Source organism: Glossina fuscipes, unplaced genomic scaffold (assembly GCF_014805625.2).
Source record: "Glossina fuscipes isolate IAEA_lab_2018 unplaced genomic scaffold, Yale_Gfus_2 1, whole genome shotgun sequence".
NCBI classification, from domain to species: Eukaryota; Metazoa; Arthropoda; class Insecta; order Diptera; family Glossinidae; genus Glossina; species Glossina fuscipes.
The window spans coordinates 2,721,683-2,742,920 of record NW_023998415.1 but is presented as its reverse complement, the minus strand read 5'-3'; the positions used below and the strand labels follow the sequence as shown (position 1 = coordinate 2,742,920).

The following is a 21,238-nucleotide window of genomic DNA, read 5'->3' as shown; positions in this document are numbered from 1 at the left end:
AAGCAATTGGTATCCCATGCAACGAAAGTAAATTTTATTGGATATAATTTTCGCCATCGTAATATTTTCCCCTAAGCAGGTTGAATCAGGTATTAGTCAAGAGATTTTACTGCGTACGCTGCAGGTCGCTTATTTATATATGCAGTATATGATGTAAGTAACACACAGAACATTTATACAAAAGCTCACGTCCACATACATGCGTTAAGCATATGTAGTAATGATGATCACGACGGTATTAGAATTTTAAAATAATTCAATTTGAAATTTTATGCAAAATCGTTTGCCATAGAAAAAAAGAGGAAAAAACAGCTATCATAGAAGGATAGGCATAGACAAAGTGAGTGATAGGGGGAAGGAGAGAAACAGGGAAGAAACATGGTTAGAGGTGCCGCTACGAAATGCATTTAATTGTTTGTGTGTATCATTAAAATTTTATTTAATTGTGTTTGTCATCTGCCATTGCCAGGCTCATAATGTCAAGTTGAAAACGTGACTAAAAATGCTTAAAACTCGCGTATATGGCCGATAACTCCATTATAATGGTATGTGAATTGAATATTATATAAAAATTAAATTAAATTCCTTCTTTTTTTTTTTTTTTTTTTTTTTGAAAAGAAATATTCTAATAAGCGAAATAATTGGAATATGTATCTGTGCACGCAAGTGCATGTATGTAGTATATGAAGTATATCTGTATTCAGTATCTATATAACGTGTTTCTATAGTGTTACTAATATATAAGCTGATGATTAGCAGTAGTGTAGTAGTAACAACAGTGATATTTTGAAAACGTATAGCGTTGCGTTGGATACAAATCAACATATATTCGCCTTGAAATGCTCAATGGAAAAGTATACAAAAAATCAAAAACATTGAAGCGATTTCAAAAAAACAAAGTAAAATGCTGCTGTACAAAATCGTTCAAGCATGAAAATAGTTGACGTGAACGAAAAATTCAGTGAGTAATATAAAAACGAAATAGAATTAAAAAAATTAAAAACAAGCGAAAAAATCATGGCCACCAAGGCTCAGCTTTCTTATAACTTACCAAAGAATACCACATTAGGACCTTTCATATTCTAATTCGTCTAAACGCATTTTATCACATTTTTATATTCATCACCGAAAGATGAGGGATATATTCAGTTTATTAAAACGTTTGCCCCAACGCCCAAAAGGAAGCATTACAGCACCCGCAAACCATATATATTTTTGAGCAGTATCAAATTTTGAACCCATTTAAGCATGTGTGTCTGTCCGTCTGACTAATGTCTGTTGTAAATATTCTCTTGGTCGCAAAAATGAAGCTGTCGATGCCAAATCTGGCAAACGAAATTTCTTCGGAAGTACGCAAGTTCGAGTTGAAAATCGGTCGATGGGGCCGCCTACAGCTGAGCTTTGCTATGCTACGTAAACTAAGAGCAGCTCAAAAAAGGAATATAAAATTGATTTGTTGTTCATTAGTCATATATTACGACAGATAATTCTACAAAAATTTGAACGCGGCCACGCCCTAGCAAAAATGATAGTTCATTAATATGGAATAATTTTTTTGTACTTTAAAAAATCCCATATAATACATGAGTTCTTGTCGAGTTTCGTCAAATTCGGAATACATCTACGCCTGTCGGTCTGCTCAACTATGTACTATCTGGTTCGCAAAACTAAAGATATCGCCTACAAATTTGCAAAAGAATTTGAAAGTGACATAAACTACGTCTACAACGCCCACACGCCGGCGCGACAAAAACTAAAATACCTTTGCATTCTGCATTTTTTGCTCGTTTCCCGTAATCTATAACAGAGATATGATATAAATTTTCACCATTATTCGGATAATAGAAACTATGAGCCGAGTCCACCCAATATTACTGAATATGAAAATTTATTTATTTTCCTATTTCAGACTTTTTTAGGATAACGGTGATGAGTATAAAAGACTCTCCGCGCTTCTTTTTTTTTCAAAATATTTTTAATGCACAGAAGAGAGCTTCCAAGATTCTATAAAGTATGCAAATTCTTGGCCAGTTTCAAATTCGAAATGTACCTAAATCTGTCCGTGCGTTCATCATTCCATCTGTTCGTCTGTGCAACTGAATTGTGCAAAAGAATTTGAAAACCACCCAAACTTTTCGAAGCGCATACCTACAATGCTTTCCGTGTTTTTTGCTTGTTATTCATAAAGTACAACAAATCCGCCATACAAATTTTCACTTTTATTCTGAAAATGAAAACAAAATCAGCCGCGCCCACCCAGCATAATAACGGCAGAATAACGGCAGTGCGTACAAACGATCCAGTTACTACCATTGTATGTAAAAGTACTGCCACTGATTAGAATTTATTGCAGTTGGACATCTTTTGGTTTATTTTATGATGTCTTACTAAGAGTTCTAAGAACTTAATACATTTAGTGTATGGGCCTGTAATCTACATAGAGAAAGGCGATAAATTTTTTTTTTTTTTTTTGCATAATAATAATAAGACGCCATGCAGTAAGGTTCCCCTTTAAGGTAAATAAATAAATAGTTTTCGTAACAAGAGCAAGCAGTGCCTGGAAATAGGCGTGATCGGGCAACAGAAGGAAAGGGGTTTATTCATAAGTTATAGAATCTAATGAATCGTATAAATATTTTCCTTACTTAACCGACTAATCGCTAAAATCAACGGCAACCTTAGGAGTGACAATTGCTCCAAGGATTGCTAAATAATTCATTCGAATTTTAACCGTTGCCTTAGAGTATTTATTGTACGCAAAAAAGTAATTATTCAAGTATTTTAAAATTAACGAATCAGAATAGAAAGCCAACGACATATGCAAACGTTAATTTAAAACACTAGATAAAGTATTTTGAGCATAGTCATAAAACAACAGGTTCTCAAAAATGTGCAAAAATTCAAGAAGGTTTGGTGTGTGTGTGTGCGTGTGTGTGTGTGGGTAGTTAGAGACAGTTAGTTTTGTGAAATGCCTCGAAAAAAGTGAACTTTTAAAGAAAAACAGGTAAAAATCCCGATTCGACACGAAGAATGCAAGTAATCAAGTAGAGATTGGCAAGTTAGCAAATTGTTCTCGGTGTTCTCGGTGCTCGGTGCGCGGTTCAAGTTATTATTAAAACACTTGACCAGTGAGCGCCAGGAAGCAAAACTTATCCAATTCTCTTAAGAGCCGCAAAAAAACTTCTTATAAACTTGCTGCTATCCGAAGACATTGGAAAGCTAATTAGTTTTCGAACGGAAAAAAGAAGACTCGTAGAAGCTAGCCTAGAAGGCTTTCAAGCCGGGAAAAGGTCGCTGCTGTCCGAGTACATTACACACACGATCGCGCATACGGCCAGACGGACATGCTTTGATTGGGTTTACTTATACTTTGTAGAGTCCCTGAAACTTCCTTCTGGGTATTGTAAAAGTTTTTATAAAATGAATACACCCCCTCCCCGCCTTCGAGGACGGATATAGAAAAAATTTAAATTATGTTAGTTTTTGCGAAATGTACGAGTGCGGGTGACAGACGCTTTATGTTATACTTTTTTAAGCTTGAGATTCTTTTAAGATAATAGACGAAAATTGTTCGCGAAATTGAAATAGAAATCGTTAAGCATTCTATTATGAAGTAAACTATATACTTCTGAGACTTCTTCTTCTTTTTATCCTATTCGTTTAATTGAGGAAATAATAAAAATGTTTAAGGTCGCATATAACCGCTTTGAAACTATTAATTAAACAGTGTAAAGAAAAACCTAATGCGCAATCGCACACCATACATTCCCAAATGTATTGTAAACTTGGGCTAGAAAAGAAAAGCATTGAGTAATATATGCCTTGGCTAATGATGATTAGACATTAAGTGTTAAATAGCTTCACCGATAACAATCAGAGGAGTGCTAATGAAAAATTAATCTTATCTAGCAGCTATGTCCTTAACGACTTTCAAGTCTTACAATCTTCATATAATCAATCGTTAACTAAGATACGATACATAATAATAAAGACTTTCTTAAGCAATCTATTGTAACAAAACTTGAAGTTGCAAAACGAAATTTGCGACAGCAGAACAAAGTTTTCGACAAGTATTTTATATTATAACTGACACGTTCGCTTAATGGAATCTTCTCGCCTTGTCGAACAGAAGTTTTATATTGTAATGAAAAGAATTTAAGAAACTCTGCTTTATAGTTTAATTTGCTTATTCTTTGGCACGCATTCAACTAACACTTAAGCTCAAGAAAAACTTAAATTCTTTATATATATATATATATATAAAGTTTTTTTCTTTTTTTATTTATACGAATGTTGTAAATTTAGTTGGCTTTGTTGTTAAAGTTAGGATTCGAGAAACGAACAGCGACTTTCATTAATTAGTAATACAGTTAACGCTGCATAAGACCATAGTCTTACTCATTTATACTTCTGTATGTACTATCGTGCAGTGTTTTGAGTTGACTGTCTGCTGTCTAACGTACTCATCATCATATCGTTTTGATTAATCAATCTTAATAATTAGTTTTAAATGCTTCTGACACCCCGTAAATACCAATAAATCTCAACGCATAATGTTCTTACTTACGCATACAATTACATACTTGGTTAAGGTACCGCTTGTATTCAAAATAAATTAAAAAAAGCTTTTGCATAGAATAATAAAATATTAATACATATTTATGCATACATTTATATACATACATGTTCTTATATTTGCTTACCATATTGATGGAAATATGTATAAATGTTGCTGACATATATTTAATTTACATTTTTGGCAACTTGAACGGTTCGGGTATTGTGGTTTTACGCTGCCAGCAGACATAATTCTTTATCAAGCGTCAGATTACATTTGGAGGAAAATTCCAATACTTTACATGCTCTATGGAATTTCAAGTATGGAAGAGTTCATGCATACATACAGACAAGCCGTACGTTGAACGTACGCATAAAACAACGAATGAAAAGATTTTTGATTGAAAAGAATGTTTTTTGTTTGATCAAGAAAAGAAAAATAAAAAAAATAAAAAAACCTAAAACAATAATTGAAAAATATTTAATTAAAAATGTTTTTATAATTATTTTTTGAATTTAAATTTTAGAAAAAATTGAAAATGTTATTTATTTAAAATTCAACAAAGTTCTGCCGTATTTGTGGTTTTACCCTTTTCTTCTATGTTTTTCACATTAAGTTCTCCATTCTTTACTAAGTGATTGTCTTATTACCTTCTTAAGGGGTTAGTTTGCTGGAGTTTCTTAAAACTTTATAAGTTATGTTGTCACGATGTCACGATTATCAGCCCGGAAAATTGTTAAGGAAGACAGCCTTTATTTCCATATTTCCCTATTACCGTCATTCGGTTAAATTCTGAAGTGCAGTTAAATTTGTCTATCGATTTGCCTGCCGACAATTACGAAAAATATTGATCGTTTTTTCTTTTTCCTAATTTTGGATTAGGAAATAGGCAGAGCCGTTAGTTTGCGTAGGCAGAGCTCAAAGTTGTCCGTTCGGCAATGCGTCAAAGTCAAAATGGCAAAAAATCTTATGAAAATGTGCGATTGCAATATACTATATATGATACGATATAACACATGTGGTACGATATGCTATCTACATATAGTGGAGGCCTTTCCTTACCTTATCTTGCCGTCGCATATCGATCCTATGCGTGCATGCAAGTGCTATCGATCCGTGCTTTTTGTTGAGTTCATCTTAAAATCGTTCAATTAACACTCAACAATCTGAATTCTTTGCATCCAATTCATTGTACTACGCAGTATGTTTTACTAAAGACTTACCGCAACTATTGAAAATTAAAGAAATATCCCTTAATTAACAATTAAAATTTGGACGATCTTCTGCAAAAAAAAAAAAAAACAATAGCAGTTTGCCAATGGGTGAACAAACCAGTTGTAGTAGTTGAAGATTGACTAAAACCGAGCTTCAAACCAGTTACAATCACTAAATATAAATATGTATGTAATTAAGTTGTTTGGGAGATTTTCGATCTGAAAATGAAGTTGACAACACTTGTCTTCAAAGGGGGCATAAATATATTTGTGCATGTATTAATAAGTGCTCATGAAACCTGCAACCATTTTGAATGCTAAGTTTGAAATCCGTTTAAGTGAGTCGGGCTATTTTTGAGTATTTGGAAAAGCAATGTGTCTACCCAAAATGAAAGGTGAGTTGGACGCTGTATATAGGTACGCTGGCAAAGTCATTGCAAATCTTTCTATCAAAACCGAAATCTCTCATCAAGTTTTGCATTGACTACATCATTTTTGAAGGAAACAAAATTAATGAATAAGTTTTGCAAAAGCGATTTTTTTTTGTTCTTATTTAGGTCGAAGACTTCTCAGAAAGCTCTCGTATATTTGTGTTGAAAAAGTTTATGATATGTGATATCTAATTAACAATACCGTATATAACCGTGTGTAATGAATAATGGGAGAGAATATTATATATAGTAAAATGTGCTTTCTCATCAATTTTTCAACCAGTTTTTACAGCAATAATCTGCTCTTGTTCGAGTTAGCTATTTGAGCGTTTCGATAGCGAAAGCCTTATCTTTTTTAGACTTTTGTAACGTTTATATCGATTTATCAAGCACTTCTAACATTTGTGATCTAAACGTGCAGACGCTGCATATATTCTCGGGTTCACTTTTTCCAACAAATGGAAAGCACACCGTCTTCGGTTAAAAAATTCTATTTTCACAAGGGTGAATTTCATACAGTACGTTGCTTGGAGAAGCCAAGCGCATATCAACACTATTGCTTATCTTACTTAAATGTTTGTGTTAAGCAAGATTGACTATGCCATGATAATTTACGGCAATAGCTGCAAATCTATTATCAACATCCTTAAACTGGTCTATCACCAAGTCGTCAGAGTAAGTTGTTTTGCTTTTCGGACGACGCCCATAAATAATATTGTAATTGAAACTGGTCTCCCAACTTAAGAAATTAGACTTTATGAGTTAAAAGCTAAAATCGTCCCCAAGCTTCTTAATTCAAACAAATCTGTTCTCGGTGATGACTTGAGAAATATTATTATGGCGAAGAAAATTCCAAAGTCACCATCTGCAATTGACTAGTGGTTGTACGTCGTAAAGGAATTGAACATTCCCTTAAAAATTTCCCGCTCTTTTGGTGTTAAACCTCCCTGGATTTTGAAAGACTGCTCTTTTGACATTTCGCTGTCTATGCACAAGAAAGAAAATACAGCAAATTACGTCTTCAGGAATCTAATAGCGGAAAAAACCCAAGTACTGGAGAGTACTGGCTGGAATCTTTCACACACAGGCGGCTCAAAATCTTCTGGTCTGCCTCCTACTTGTGCAGTGGTAGATGCTACAGGACGGATTCTTCTCAATCGCAACTTTCACAAAGCCAGAAGCCAGAGCCATGCTTCACGCTGCGAGCCTTGCCCATAAAAACAAACTCAAAACCGTCATTGTTGCCGACAGTTTGTCTGTATTACAAGCTATTCGGAATCCTTCGACTTCGAGATGGAGCACCATCAACAAATTAAGGAAAATAATTACAACATCCGAAGGAAAAATTGAAATGTTATGGGTACCAAGTCACATCGGTTTACTGGGAAATGAGCAGGCTGATCGAGCGGCAAAGTATGCTGCTTCTGCTCCTCTAATTATGGATGATGTCATGGAAAAGTTTGATCTTCAAAGACACATTGGAAGAAAAGTTAAAGAGAAAATTGCAGAAGGAAATTTACACTACCATCATCAACACTACTCTTCCATTAACCCTCAATTAACTCCACCTTTATATCCAGCAAATGTTGAGAAAACCAAGATCCAAACATTTCCGAGAATTCGCGTTGGTCATACAATTGCAACTCACCAATGGACCTTGAAGAAGTCTTCCTCCCCAAACTCTCACTATAAAGCACATTCTCTGCGAGTGCCTTAACTTTTCCTTGGCTAGAGGTATTGCATTTGGAACGATTAACCCTTTGGACATTCTAAAATCAGCTTCAGAACAGAATATCAATTCAATATATTACTTTATTAAGACTACTAAGCTCATTATCTAATGTACATTTATTTAATTGAGAGTCGACAGCCTGTGTTGCTAGTGCTCAATGTCTTTTTTTTTTTAGTCTAAAAATTTATTTCATTAGTCTAAAATTATAATAATAATAATAACATTTGTGATATCGTATTGAAAAGCAAAAGCTTCAAACTGTTTTTTTTTTTTTTGTTTTTTCAATTTTTAATTGTAGTAAAAATCGAAATAATCGACTTTAAGGCAACGAAATAATATCAGTTGACCGGTTTTTGCGAATGAGTTATAGAAACTGAACAGCTCTTTTTCTGCACTATTTAACACATTTTTAGCTTATTGAGCAGTTTTAACCCTTGACGAACACTTTTGTCGCATCTACATTGCACTACTATAGGAAGTTATCGTTCAAATATTTTGAGCCTAACAGACAATTATTTATAATAATCTTCCGAAATACATGAATTGTTTTTGCTCAACTATTTATCCATAGTCTCTATTAGAGCGTCGCCATCTTCCCTATACTACAATTGCGATATGTGGACTCACTGTTGCCTACCATGTGAATTTTTATTATACTCAAGTCTGTTCTTGTGCGGGTAATACCTTTTAATTGTGTTGCGAAAACTTATTTTTATAGCTACACTCAGGCGTCGTTTTGTGCGGAAAATAGGAGTCGCATAAACGCATAACAAAGACCGATGGTACTCTGTTAGCTGTACTATAACTTGTATACAGTGTTCTAGTCCAACGTAAACTCATTATGGTTTTTGTTAGTGCGTTACATTGTGACGTTTATATTTTTTATATACCTAAATACATCTGTCAACCCTCTGCAAGATATGTTGGTTAAATCGTATTCCTAGTGGAATTGTTCTAACAATGATTTTAATCTAAAAGTTCCCGACTATCGACCACATCTTCAATATTTCAATATTTAAATTGGAGCTTTACACAAAATTCTACTTGGAAGTGTTTGAAAAGAAAAATACGCTTCAAATGAAAGATCGAAAAGTACGTGCTTGAAAAAGTTTCTATTGAATAAAAGAGAAATACTTGAAACTTATTTTATATAAGCGACTAAAAAACTAAAATATAAAAAGGCACACCCCTAGGAAACAGTTTAGATCTTAAAAGTTAAATAATACAAATAATAAAAATTCGTGTTTAATGTAACCAAAATATTAGTTGCTTTGATCGTATTTTGGCTTCAATTTTTTATTTTGTTTTTTTGTTTTTTTGCTGGTATTTTATGATTTTTTCCTACCTTGGTTTTTATTTACATATCTGAGAAAAGCCAATATCTACAACATGGAAATTTTATTTCATCGGAAAAGGAAATGCATTTTTATAATATTTTTTTCCAACGTTTTGTTTTTTTTGTTTTTTTTTTTTTTTAATGCGAAAGTTATATACAAAATAAAAAAATTGAGGTTAATTTTGCTTCAAGGAAAAAGTGAAACGCAAATTACTCTTTACTTTCTCTTAAAACCTTTCAAATTTGTTTTTTCTTCTTCCAATTTTGTTAAAGTTCATACTGCTTATATTCTTAAGCGCATAAATTATGAAAACCGCAATGCAAAAGTCCGTCATATCGAAAACTAATAGTAAATCTATCATAACAGGAGTATTAGCTAAAAAAGCAAAACACTATCTATTTGTTATAGAGAGCCCTACAGACGACCCTCGTATAACACGGTTCACAAGTCGCCTGCTGTATCGAAATCGTGTTATAGCAAAAACTTTTTTATTGACTTACTTAAGCTATGATATAATAGAGAATAAATTAATTTAAACTTAGATCTGATATAAATCAAGGCAATGACCGTTGTATCAAAAATTTATTCATTTTGCAACGGGATCGCGTAACAATGGTCGAAGATCTGATACAGTCTTGTGTGGAAATCAGGTCTGAAGGTGTGAAATTTTGTGACGAAAATTTTACTATGAAATTTTGTTCGAAATGTACTCAAAAGTGAACCAATAGAGAGACTATAGTGAGCTATGATGTATTATTGAATATGCTACATCATGCTAGAATTAATCATTTAATGACTTCTTGAAAGAAGGCGTTATGTGGGAAGTGCTCGAGATAATTATCAAAATCCGAACGATTTTCAACAGTGTTCGTCAGCGTAGCAAATTTCATTTGGATATCTCGTTAATGACGGATTTGTTAATTTGAATACAGGCAAACAAGACAGACAGATTGATAAATGGACAGTCGGACAGACATGCAGTTGACACTGCATCGATCGATATAATAAATGGTACGTACAGCTCAAGTCCTTCTGGATGTTCCATAGGATATGGTATAGGGTATAACAAGTAAGTTAAGAATTATAGATAATTTATTTTTTTCCCATAAATTTGATTCAAAACTTGTTTCTCCATCATTACAGAAATTACCTGATGTAGTTGCATACATATTCGATTTTTTGAAATGATGTAATGTTAGAACCGTGTTATAACTTGGGCACCGTGTTATATTGAAACTTTGTTTTACAAGTACCATGTTACAAGTATTATGTTATACGAGGCACACATAGTATTAATTTCGTGTCATCTGATTATTTGACGACGCAATTCATTATCTGCCAAGTTCGACTTAGATACACTGGTGGGAAAAAGCATAGTCCAATTACACCGCCAGCTAAGAGAACGTACTACACCATGACTGCAGACTATTCCTATTGGCTTATGAGCTCCCTAGATGTGATGGATGCTCTTCAGCATACATCTATTCATTGTCTCATTATTTCATTCTGTTTAATCAATTTCTTGGAAATTTTAATATCCGATCCGTATCTAAAAATACCCTAGCTTTCATAAATATGTGAAATGTCTATGGAATGATCGTTGTGTGTGTTCATTGTTTAAAAATGCTGCGAAATTTAAATAATAAAGGCTTAAAAATCACCCTTACTATGCAATGTTAATAGGTTACGGGTAGAATAAAACTAAGCAAAAAGTAAAGGGAAAATAATATTTATGAAATATTTGCGCACTTTCTCTTTTCTCGTCATACAATTTCTATTCTTTTAACCTTGCTAAACCACAATCCTAAAAACGCAATTAAAAACCTACGGTCAAATGCACAGATTGCTTCTCATTCAATTAACTTAAAACTATAATAGAAATGGGTAAATGTGAAAAATACTCCACACCTCCCTTTTTCAATATTACAATATTACAATAAAATGTAATGACAAACTTTGTGAACATTTTCCTTTCATAGTTTTCTACCTTTTGTAGATTTGTTGCGCAATTTCAAATACGTGCAACTAAAATGTGAATAAACGCATGTCAAAATTACATTCGCAGTTAATTTCATTAATTTAATAGTAATAATTAAAAAAAAACGAAAATAAAAGAAAAAAATTCTTTCTCTTTTTTTACAAACAATTATCCTAAAAAAGATATTTCCTCGTTTAATTACCAATTCACGCCAATTTGCCTAAGATATTCCAGTTTTAGGTATTACCATTAAAAGCTACAATCAACGGCAATTTATTTTGCTGAAAAATCAAAGACAACGAACGTATATTTATAGTAAAGTAAAATATATATATTGTTGTAGTAAATCTGAAATAACCATAACTGGACATACCGTGTAGACAAAATTAAAGATAAACTCTACACTAACTCACCGAAAAAAGCAAAGTACTAATAGCAGAAAAAGCAATATACATGCGTATATATACATATATACATGTTATATATTTATTACCTAAAAGTCAATACGTTATTAACCAACTACGTACACTTATTAAAAAAAAAAAAAAACACAACAACAACAAAAACAAAAACAACAACAGCAAAAATAAATTAGTAAACGAAAGACTAAAACGCTTACATATATAACTTAAGTTAAAACTTGTGTTGGATACATATGCAAAAACAAAAAAAAAATTAACCAAAAAAAAAGTAACAACAAAACCCGCTTTACAATATTGTTAAGGCGAGATTAGATCACACACAGCCTCGTGTAGTATATTCATAGATGATATAATAAACTTGATGCAAAACTGCTGATACATATTTGGCTAATGGCGAACGGGGCTGAAAACGCAAATGAATGGAAAATGAAATGAAAAAAAGATAGCGAGAAAGAAGGAGAAAGAGTGTGAGTTGAGAGTTAAAAAGAGATAGGGTACAGAGTGACAAAGAGAGGGAGAGGAGGAAAACCAGCAACAAATAAAGACAAAAATCAAGCCAAAGTCAAAACAAAGTTAAGAAATAAACACAAATAAAACGCTTATTCAACTGAAACAAATGTCTTCTCACATGCCTACACATGTATATATGTATATATATATATATATATATATATATGTACTTGCATAAGGGCGGTGCAGAAATCTGAAAAAATTCGCAAAATAAGAAAATTTTTCCAAAAAACGCAGCATGCTCAGTAAAATACGCAAGAAATTTCAGATACATCTTGAGATTCCGATAAATTACGCTGTTAAACCTTGACCCTCTGTACTTCCGGAAGCATGTGCAAACGATTTGATACAAGTCTCCCTCAAAAGATAAATGACGGTCAAGTTATATTATAATTCAATACAAGCTTCGAAATTTTTATTTAATACATTCCCATCTTTCTGTATAGAAATGAAAAATAAAAAAAATATTACTTTTCAATCTATTTCTTTACCTTAGAGAAAATTACATATACGTATATATATATATATATATATATATATATATGTAAATATATACCACTCTAATCTCTGCATAGGTAGATACTTTTGTGAGCTAATAAAACTTTTAACAAACGCCTTCTTTAAATATTGTTCAAGGCACTTTAAATGACTGTCTTGCGTATTTGGAAAAGCAAAATCAAGATAAAATCTAGTATACCTCCGTATATACATCTACAGTGATTTGAAAAAAAAGAAACTGATGCTGAGACATCTTTTATTATACCTGAAGGCAAATTTGTATGAAAATCATCGCAATTCTTGCGCGTGAAGCTCAAATCTTTCCGAAATCTCCTAATGATTTGGAACGAAGCTAGTATTCGAATTGTGATAAGTAAAAAATCAACGGTACATATTCATAACGTGTTTTTCATCAAAAGCATATCTCTATGCTGTCTTGACGATCGCATTTATTTTTCTTTAATACAACAACAAGTGTCCACAAAATGATCACAGATTGAAGCTTATCATTTTTACTGCTTACGCGATCTTACATATCTTAGGTATATGCTAAATTGAATATTGCCATCGGATATTCAATTGTTCACTTAAGACAATGTAACATCCTATATAGAAAACAGAATATTAATATGGGGAAACTGTTAGTCATTCCTGTGAGCATTCATAAAAAAAAATAAAAAAATAAAAAAAATAGCAGCTTTGCAGCTATACTCTAAGGATGTCTTCAGCTAAGCAGACAACATAACGTAACTGATCCAAATTTCATTAAAAAAAAAAAAAAACAAGAAAAAATTATTTCATCTACATTCTTTTAATCAGAGCAATACGTAGGTTTTTTCTCTAGAAATATCGATATTTATGCAATTGACAAGTGTTTGAATGGAAAATTCAATATTGATTACTTTATCGAAAAACTCTTATATATTTTCGTACAAAATTTTGTTTTAAAGATCGTGTAAAATACTTGAATAAATCAAGTTAAGTTTAAGTTGTCCCATGTGCCGTTTTCAATAGGCATTGTTTTCTTATTTTTGCCCAGCACCGTTAAACATACCCCTTCAAGTTCTAATATTCTTCTTTATTTACTTTCCTCGAAAATGCCTCTTTTGTTATATTCGCCAAAGGCGGAATGATGGTGGAGAAAACCGTAAGAAAATATATGGAAATTCTAATTGTCGAATTCCCAATCAACTCAAATAACTTCATTTTAAATTTGTAATTTTTCAGAAGCAACATTGTAAGCTTTCAAGCAGATCTCTATATGTACTTAACGGACGTCTCAAGGAAACTATGCACACGTCCTTTGGTTTCGAAATGCTTTCGCAAAACCACCTAAATACTTTCACAAGACATTTGTCAATGGATTAGTGGAGATAGTAGTCATTAGGTAAGATATTCGGCAGTAACTTGTCAGCAAGCATCCTTTTGAGATAGTAAACCGGTAAGCGAGGATCGCGACTATCAAGTCAGTGTTCGCGGGTTCAAAGAATTCAATGGTAGACTTTACTTTGGTCGTACCCACCGCGAAGGTAACCGACATCTTGCGGATCGTTACCACATTACACTTACGGGGAACATTATCCCCATATTAAAACAACAAAAAATGAAAGAAAACTTAATCTCTTCAAAACAACCCTCTCCAATAACCGTCCTATTTTCTCTAGCTCACCTCTTTCGGGCCGTCATTTGCCATATTAAAAAAAAGAACAATGAAATAAAAAGAAATAACCTCGGAAACCAACCCACAATATTAAGGAAAAAATTTCTTTAATTTCTTGCTTTATTCCCACCTATTCTCGAAGGTTTATAGCTAAGGCAATAAACGGCGTTTTTTTCCCGAAAAGTTTACGGTGGTGTTATTGCTTAAGCGTGAGCAAGAGATGTGCCGTAAACAAATTAAATAAAAAAAAAAAATTGAAATTATATGCGAAGACTTTTTTTCTTCGATAACCTAAAATGCAGGAGAAACAGATGTGATTTGATTATTATACAAACAGAGTTGGGATGGGCAAACAAGAAACGACCGATATTCTGCAAGAATCCAATAGCGAAAAACAAAAAAAACAAAAACAAGTCGATGATCTAACGAGTAAAACATTACATCACATCTTTTACCCATTACTGTATGCATGTCTTCATGAAGTCTCTTAAAGAATTTGCACTTGAGACACAAAGTCGTCATAAGCTTATATAAGATGACGGGTTGTGAGAAAAACAAAATGTAAAAATAATAATTTCAAAATAAAATAAAAACCAAAATTAAAAAAAATTGCGTGAAGATCTCTTCTACAGAGCTTAAGCAAACCAGTCATTTTGATTATATTTACAAACAAAAAATATGAAAAATAAAAAAGAGTAAACAGTAAAAGAGAATAACACAAGCAAAAAAACAGAAAACCGAAAAAAAAACAAAAAGAATTATTTAATTATTTATCATTTTATTAAAAACTTACCTGATATGTATATTGTTTATTAAAATATTTCACCTTCAAACACACACACTTCTACAGCTTTATTAGAATATTTTTTTTATATCATTACTTTTTATTTATTTGGTTGTTTAAATATTATAATTTAATATATATACACATACACATATATTTTTATATAAAAACCACAAACAATGCATTTCAATAGCAATATTTATTGCATACAGATATCATTGATCGGACAAAACATGTTAATATTATCCTTTGGATTAAAGCATCAAAGTCAATGATACGCATGGAAAGATTCATAAATTTTTAATCAGCGTAAAAATCCAAGTCTATCTTAGTATTTAGTCAATTGGCGTTCGTCCTTTAGTTATTTTATTTTTATTATTTTTTTTTTCTAAAACATAACGAACATAAGTTATAGCTTAATCAGTCAGTCTATCAATCTCTCATCACTTTTATTTATTTTTTTTTTTTGTTTTACAGTAGAGAAGAGATTGAAATGTAAGATCTATATATATACATATATATACATATATATACAATGTTGAAAAATAAGCTGTAAGAGTTTTCAATGTCCCATTAAGAGCCATAAGAGAATGAAAAACTTTAATATGAATTGATAAGAGATAACGATAAAGTATGTGCACTCGATTACCTTCAACTTCATGTTCCTGCCGATTCGAGTTTTAACAATAAAACTTAACAAACGTCTAGCTAATATCATTGGAAATTATTTCAAATCCAGACGAATCAAAAGGTTTGATTAAGTGTTTAAATAAAACAATCTCCAATATTGAATCGATAAGATGCTTAAATTTCGATCAGTAAGTAATGTAACAGTAGTTTTCATTCGTATGTATATAGTATAATGGCACAGGTATTGAGAAAATAATTAAAGCAATAGGAGCAAATAGAGTTAACTCCCCATTCAATACAAAGGGGCCACGATGAAGGCAAAGTTTGCTAAAGCAAACGATGATAGATAAATAGATTTCTAATATAAAATGAATCAAGCTATTGTCGATCTTATAAGCTCTAATAGGTATACGGAAAACTCTCATTAAGGCATGAGTTGCTATAAGTATATGAAAAACCTCTCAATGTTTATACTCTCTATCAAGTTTTAGTTGGTAGTTGGTTTCTAGAAAAATATTAAACACGGACGTGATCTACTTTTAATTGCTTTACGGTGGCGACAACGCGAAAATAATTTAAAAAAAAAAAACAAAAAAAAAAATTGAATCTTTAATTATTTTGAATGCCAAACAAGGGAGAATATATTGGATTTAAAATATTCTTAGAAAACATTGAAATATGAATTGAAGACCCTCTAGCAGCATTTAAGCTTATGTTCATATTCGGCCTGAATAGCAATGTTGATTTAGCCGTATCTTTCGGCGTGTCTGCCCGTCTGTCCCCATCTATTCATTAATATCTGATCGCTGTTTACAAAATCAGATTAAATTTCAAATTCTTCTTACAATCTCCTCAAATTTAAATTCGCCACTTATCTAAAAAAAGGTAACAACAACAAGAATAACATATAAAAATAGAATGAAGAATGTATGTATGGTTCTTACTTTCTCCAATAACCTGCAAGTAATGTTTTTAAACTATATACGACCCATAATAATTTGCGGATATATCGAGTGAACTGCTCACACGCATAACCGTCCATTCAATTGTCCTACACAAGATCTATATTCATATTTAGTGATAAATTTCCAAATTTGCCTCTAACTAAACTGAGTCATATTTGTTATTATCCATTAAAGATATTTAAGGATAAAGTTAAAATACGAAAGAATAGATCTCTAAAATTACATTTTAAAAATACGCGATAGCAACTTATGCATAGTCTTACAAAATATCAGTCAAACAATGAATTTCTTAATAAGTGCAGATGAGTACTTGAGGAAGGGATTTTATTAATATATAAGTTTTTGCCGAAATTCCGACCTGATTGTGCTCGCAATGGACGAAGGGTAGAAAGCACGTCACATGAACAGATAGCTACAGCTAAATCAATTCCTCAGTTTACACTCCCTTCGATATGTACTTTTAAGTATTGGTTTTATTTGCAGAATTCAATAAACATAATCTGATGTATGTAAAGGTTCACCCTAAAGCGACTTAAATAGCTGATTGTTATTAAAGGGCTACAAGCATTTACGATATAGGTCGCAAGCCGCAAAAAAGGGTATGTGAATGCAACGGTTAGTTTGCATTTAAGATGGTGGGCATCCGAAATTCGCCCCAGATCTTGAAACTTATTTACTTTTTCTTTATTTACTGTACATGATTGATGTACGTTTACTTAATTTTTTTTTTTTTTTTTTGTAAATTATGTTAATTTTAGAAAAATAATATATTTTAGTTTTTTCTTTTTTGTTGTTATAGTTAGTTATATTATTATTAATTTCACCTATTTATACATAAACAATGTATATGTTATATGTATATACATATATGGGCACAGATATGCATTACGTATATATACATATTAAATTCTCAAAACACTCACGTAATTTATCTAAAAATAACCACGTTAAAGACTCTCCACTGTTGAAACAATTTAAAGCTTTGCGGACAAAAAATCGTTAAAAAGTAACACAAAAAAAAAAATCATTTAACTCATTAAAACATGTAAACAACTTTACTCGATGAAACAGCATCAAAAACAACAATTATTTTGCAAACATATTATATGTAATAATTATGTTATTTTCATTTGTTTACGTAAACTCAAATAAAACTTTGTTCATTTTTTTTTTTTTACTTATTTATTTTTATTTTTTTTTGTTGGAACAATATTTATACTGAATCAGAGATTTCCCATATCCGATATATATAGATATATATATATATATATATATATATGTATATTTATTTTTCGTACACACACTACTGCGTTTTTAAGAAATGAATTTTTGTTTTTTTGAATCTTCCGCTCACATCACGTGTAGTGTAAATATATATCGTTTCGTTTTAATACTGACTTGAATGTTTTTATATAAAGTTGGCTTATGTCCAGCAACGGAACAGAGAACGTATTGAGCGCACAACTTTTTAGTGCTTACTCTAAAAAGCCAGTTTGGTTAGATAAGCTTAAGTTTCTTTACGGTTTTATTTTTTATTTGTTGTTGTTTTTTTTTCTTGTTTTTTTTTTTTACTTTTTGTGAAAAGTAAGAGGAAAAGATATCTTCTCTAACTTAAAGAAACAATTCTCAATATTTCTCTCAGTCTCTCTCTCTCTCTCTCCCTCTCTCTCTCTCTCTCCCTCTCTCTCTCTCTTGGCTTTACTTCCAATTCAAAAGTTAGTTAGAGATCCTCCGAATACAAAAGGTTTGTGTATTCGATCAATTTTAAAACTATTAAAACATCAACCAAGACAGAAACTATACTCAGCTTAAACCGAATATCTTTGACACCCTCCAATTATTACAATTTTTCATATAAGAAAAATATATTTCTTCACATATGTGCGAAAGCGTTATTAATGTCATACTGTATATAAGAAATTTGATGTCTACCGTAAAAATAGAACATGTGAACTCTTAGTCTTGCCTGTACATTCATTTAAGGGATCAGAGCTTATGCAGACAAGAGTCATCACATACTACTACGACTTTAATAGCGTAAATTACGCGAAGTGTTTAAAACATTTATTATAATATACCTTAGAAGCAGATCTAACAGCAATGCGGTCCACAAGCAGTTGAAATTTCGAAATTTTATTTCACGTAAACAAACTTGAGCACGGGCTGGGCTGATTGACTTTTAAATCCGACAAATTTCTCTTAAACGAAGGAAAGTTCACATATCCAGCATTATAGGCGAATTATTCAGATATGAAAAGATGCATAGACGGATATATAGGTAAACCAAAATGGTTATTTACATTGATTGAAAGCATTAGGTCTTCTCCCCGATGATTTTACAACAGGTTTTTTTATACTGTTTTATTTTACACGTATTTAAAATAACTCGGTTCACCATTGGGAGCAATTGTAATTTTTTTACACGAGTTTTTGTTTCTAGCACGAATCCAAAAAACAAAAACAAGATATTTTTTGGATCCTAGTTTTAACAAAATCTCACAGAAACTTATGTACACAGCAGCAAAATACAATTTGGGAGAATTTTGTGATCAGCCGGTTTATGCCTACACATGTGTTAGTAACTTGCTCTACTGCTACTTGACCGTTAATAACGAACGTAATTCTTCCTTTGAATCAAATGCGACAGCTGTGCTACACATATCCGACATATCTACTGATCCAGTTCGTAATAAACGTGCGCGCCGTTTATCGAGCAGCGATGAGTAGTTGCGAAAATGATTTTTATTCCCAATTTCAAGTAAAATTTTTGCATGCTGCATGTACGTACTTATGGACTGAATTTTCACTGTGCACTAATTTTAATTTCTTTTTCGTAATAAAAATGAATAGTTTTTGTTTTCTAAATGTAAAAATATGGATTTCATTAGTGCTTTTTTTGCACGGTTTTTTCAAACAATGTGTAGAGTGTTTTCAAGAGTTGGAAGCATATTCTGATTTGCTATGTTGAGTATTATATTTGACCAAAAATTTTTAAATTTCTTTTGCAAATCAATAAGAAGACTCCTTGTTAACATAATCGGTGTACTAAGTATATCTCTTTTTTCATTTTTATAAAATAAAAAAAAACAATTTTTATAGATTGTATTCAAGAAAGAAAATGGAGAGTCCAATCGCTCTTCTTATTCTTTGACTCTGATTATACTCGGGCTGTCTGCATTGGCTTTTCTTTTGCTTTTCCAACTTCTAGGTATAATAATAAGTGTTTGAAGAAATGGTTTACGCCTTTACTAAGCGATCAGACATTGTTTGCATTAATTTTAATATAAGCAAAAAATTACATACAGTTAAGATCGAATTATTTAACACAGACGGTTTAATCAGTTTACTTATTCACTTCAAATTAAGGGAACTTTTGGGTCGTTTAGTAAGCTCTCGCTATTTCGCAAGCAAGACACTAGTAACTAGTGTTGTGGGATGGTTCTCCATTTCAACGCATTATCTTGAAGCCTTACTTTACAAGTTACGCCAGGGAGATATAAACAACATGTAGATATATGTATATAGGTATATATATTTTTGAATTGTGATTAGGCTGACTACCAAAAAAAAAAGAAAAAAGAAAATGTCATTTGGGGAGGACATTAGTGTTCTGTGGTTTTTCTTTTAATTTGAGGAAAAGTGCTTCTGATCCGTAATCGGTGACTGAAAATGGACACAATACAATATTTGAAACGAAGAAGAAACACACGATGAAAGCGCGATGAAACATTAACGCAGATAGTAAACCCAAATATCCATTTCTATTATAAGTTATTTAAACGATATGAGACAGTCACTAGAGAACAACTGGCACAATTGAAAGGGAATTCGCGCACAATATGCTAAAACTAATATGATAGCAAGAATTTTCAGAATTATTACATTCGGCTCCATATATGTAACGTCATTATGTTCGATGGTTGTTGGTGTCAGCAGGGCTTCCATTTTTATAAGATCTATTTAGACTTTCCTTCGTTGCGGCATTCATATTCTGGCTGTAAAACGCGAAAAGTAGTTGCTACCGATGGGCAATACTTTATGTGAAACATTGTTGCTCTTTCCTCCTTTTCTTTTTTTACTAAAAAATCGATGAAATTCCAAGATATTTTATAACAAATATGTATTATAGCGCACGATAAATGTTACACACGCTGTTAGCGCAAGCATTCCATGGCATTATTATAACATATTATAGTTTATATGACGGCACTGATCGATAATGTGTTAATATATTGTGGCCTTCAAGATATTGCAACATGCCACAACTTGAACATGTACACGTGTTCATAACAACGCAACACAGAGAATATTATCCCCAAAAGAATCAATTGTTTTTAAAGTTGCATTGACTGCAGATAACATAAGGATCGATTTGATACGTTTTTGAACTTAACTATGCCGCCAATGAAAAGAAAGACTTCAGGATGATGGTTCTGGCTTTCTTCATGTAATTTTAAATTTAAAGTACCGTGCTATAGAAAAAAGATGGACATCATATGATTAAATCGAGTTTTTTATT

The 21,238-nt window shown here is 31.8% G+C and overlaps 1 protein-coding gene across 4 annotated transcripts in view; it reads right to left on the bottom strand.

Moving 5' to 3' along the window:
* Nucleotides 1–18,099, bottom strand: part of LOC119631512 — a 106,102-nt gene extending 88,003 nt beyond the window's left edge. The window contains exons 1-2 of one of the 4 annotated variants that reach the window (XM_038023794.1): nt 17,643–18,099; nt 15,134–15,512 (exon numbers count right to left, since the gene is read on the bottom strand). The gene's annotated coding sequence lies outside the window, so the exon portion shown is untranslated. The remainder of the gene's footprint in view (nt 1–15,133; nt 15,513–17,642) is intronic. The other 3 variants (XM_038023795.1, XM_038023797.1, XM_038023796.1) reach the window with 3 other exon arrangements.
* Nucleotides 18,100–21,238: the final 3,139 nt, after the last annotated feature.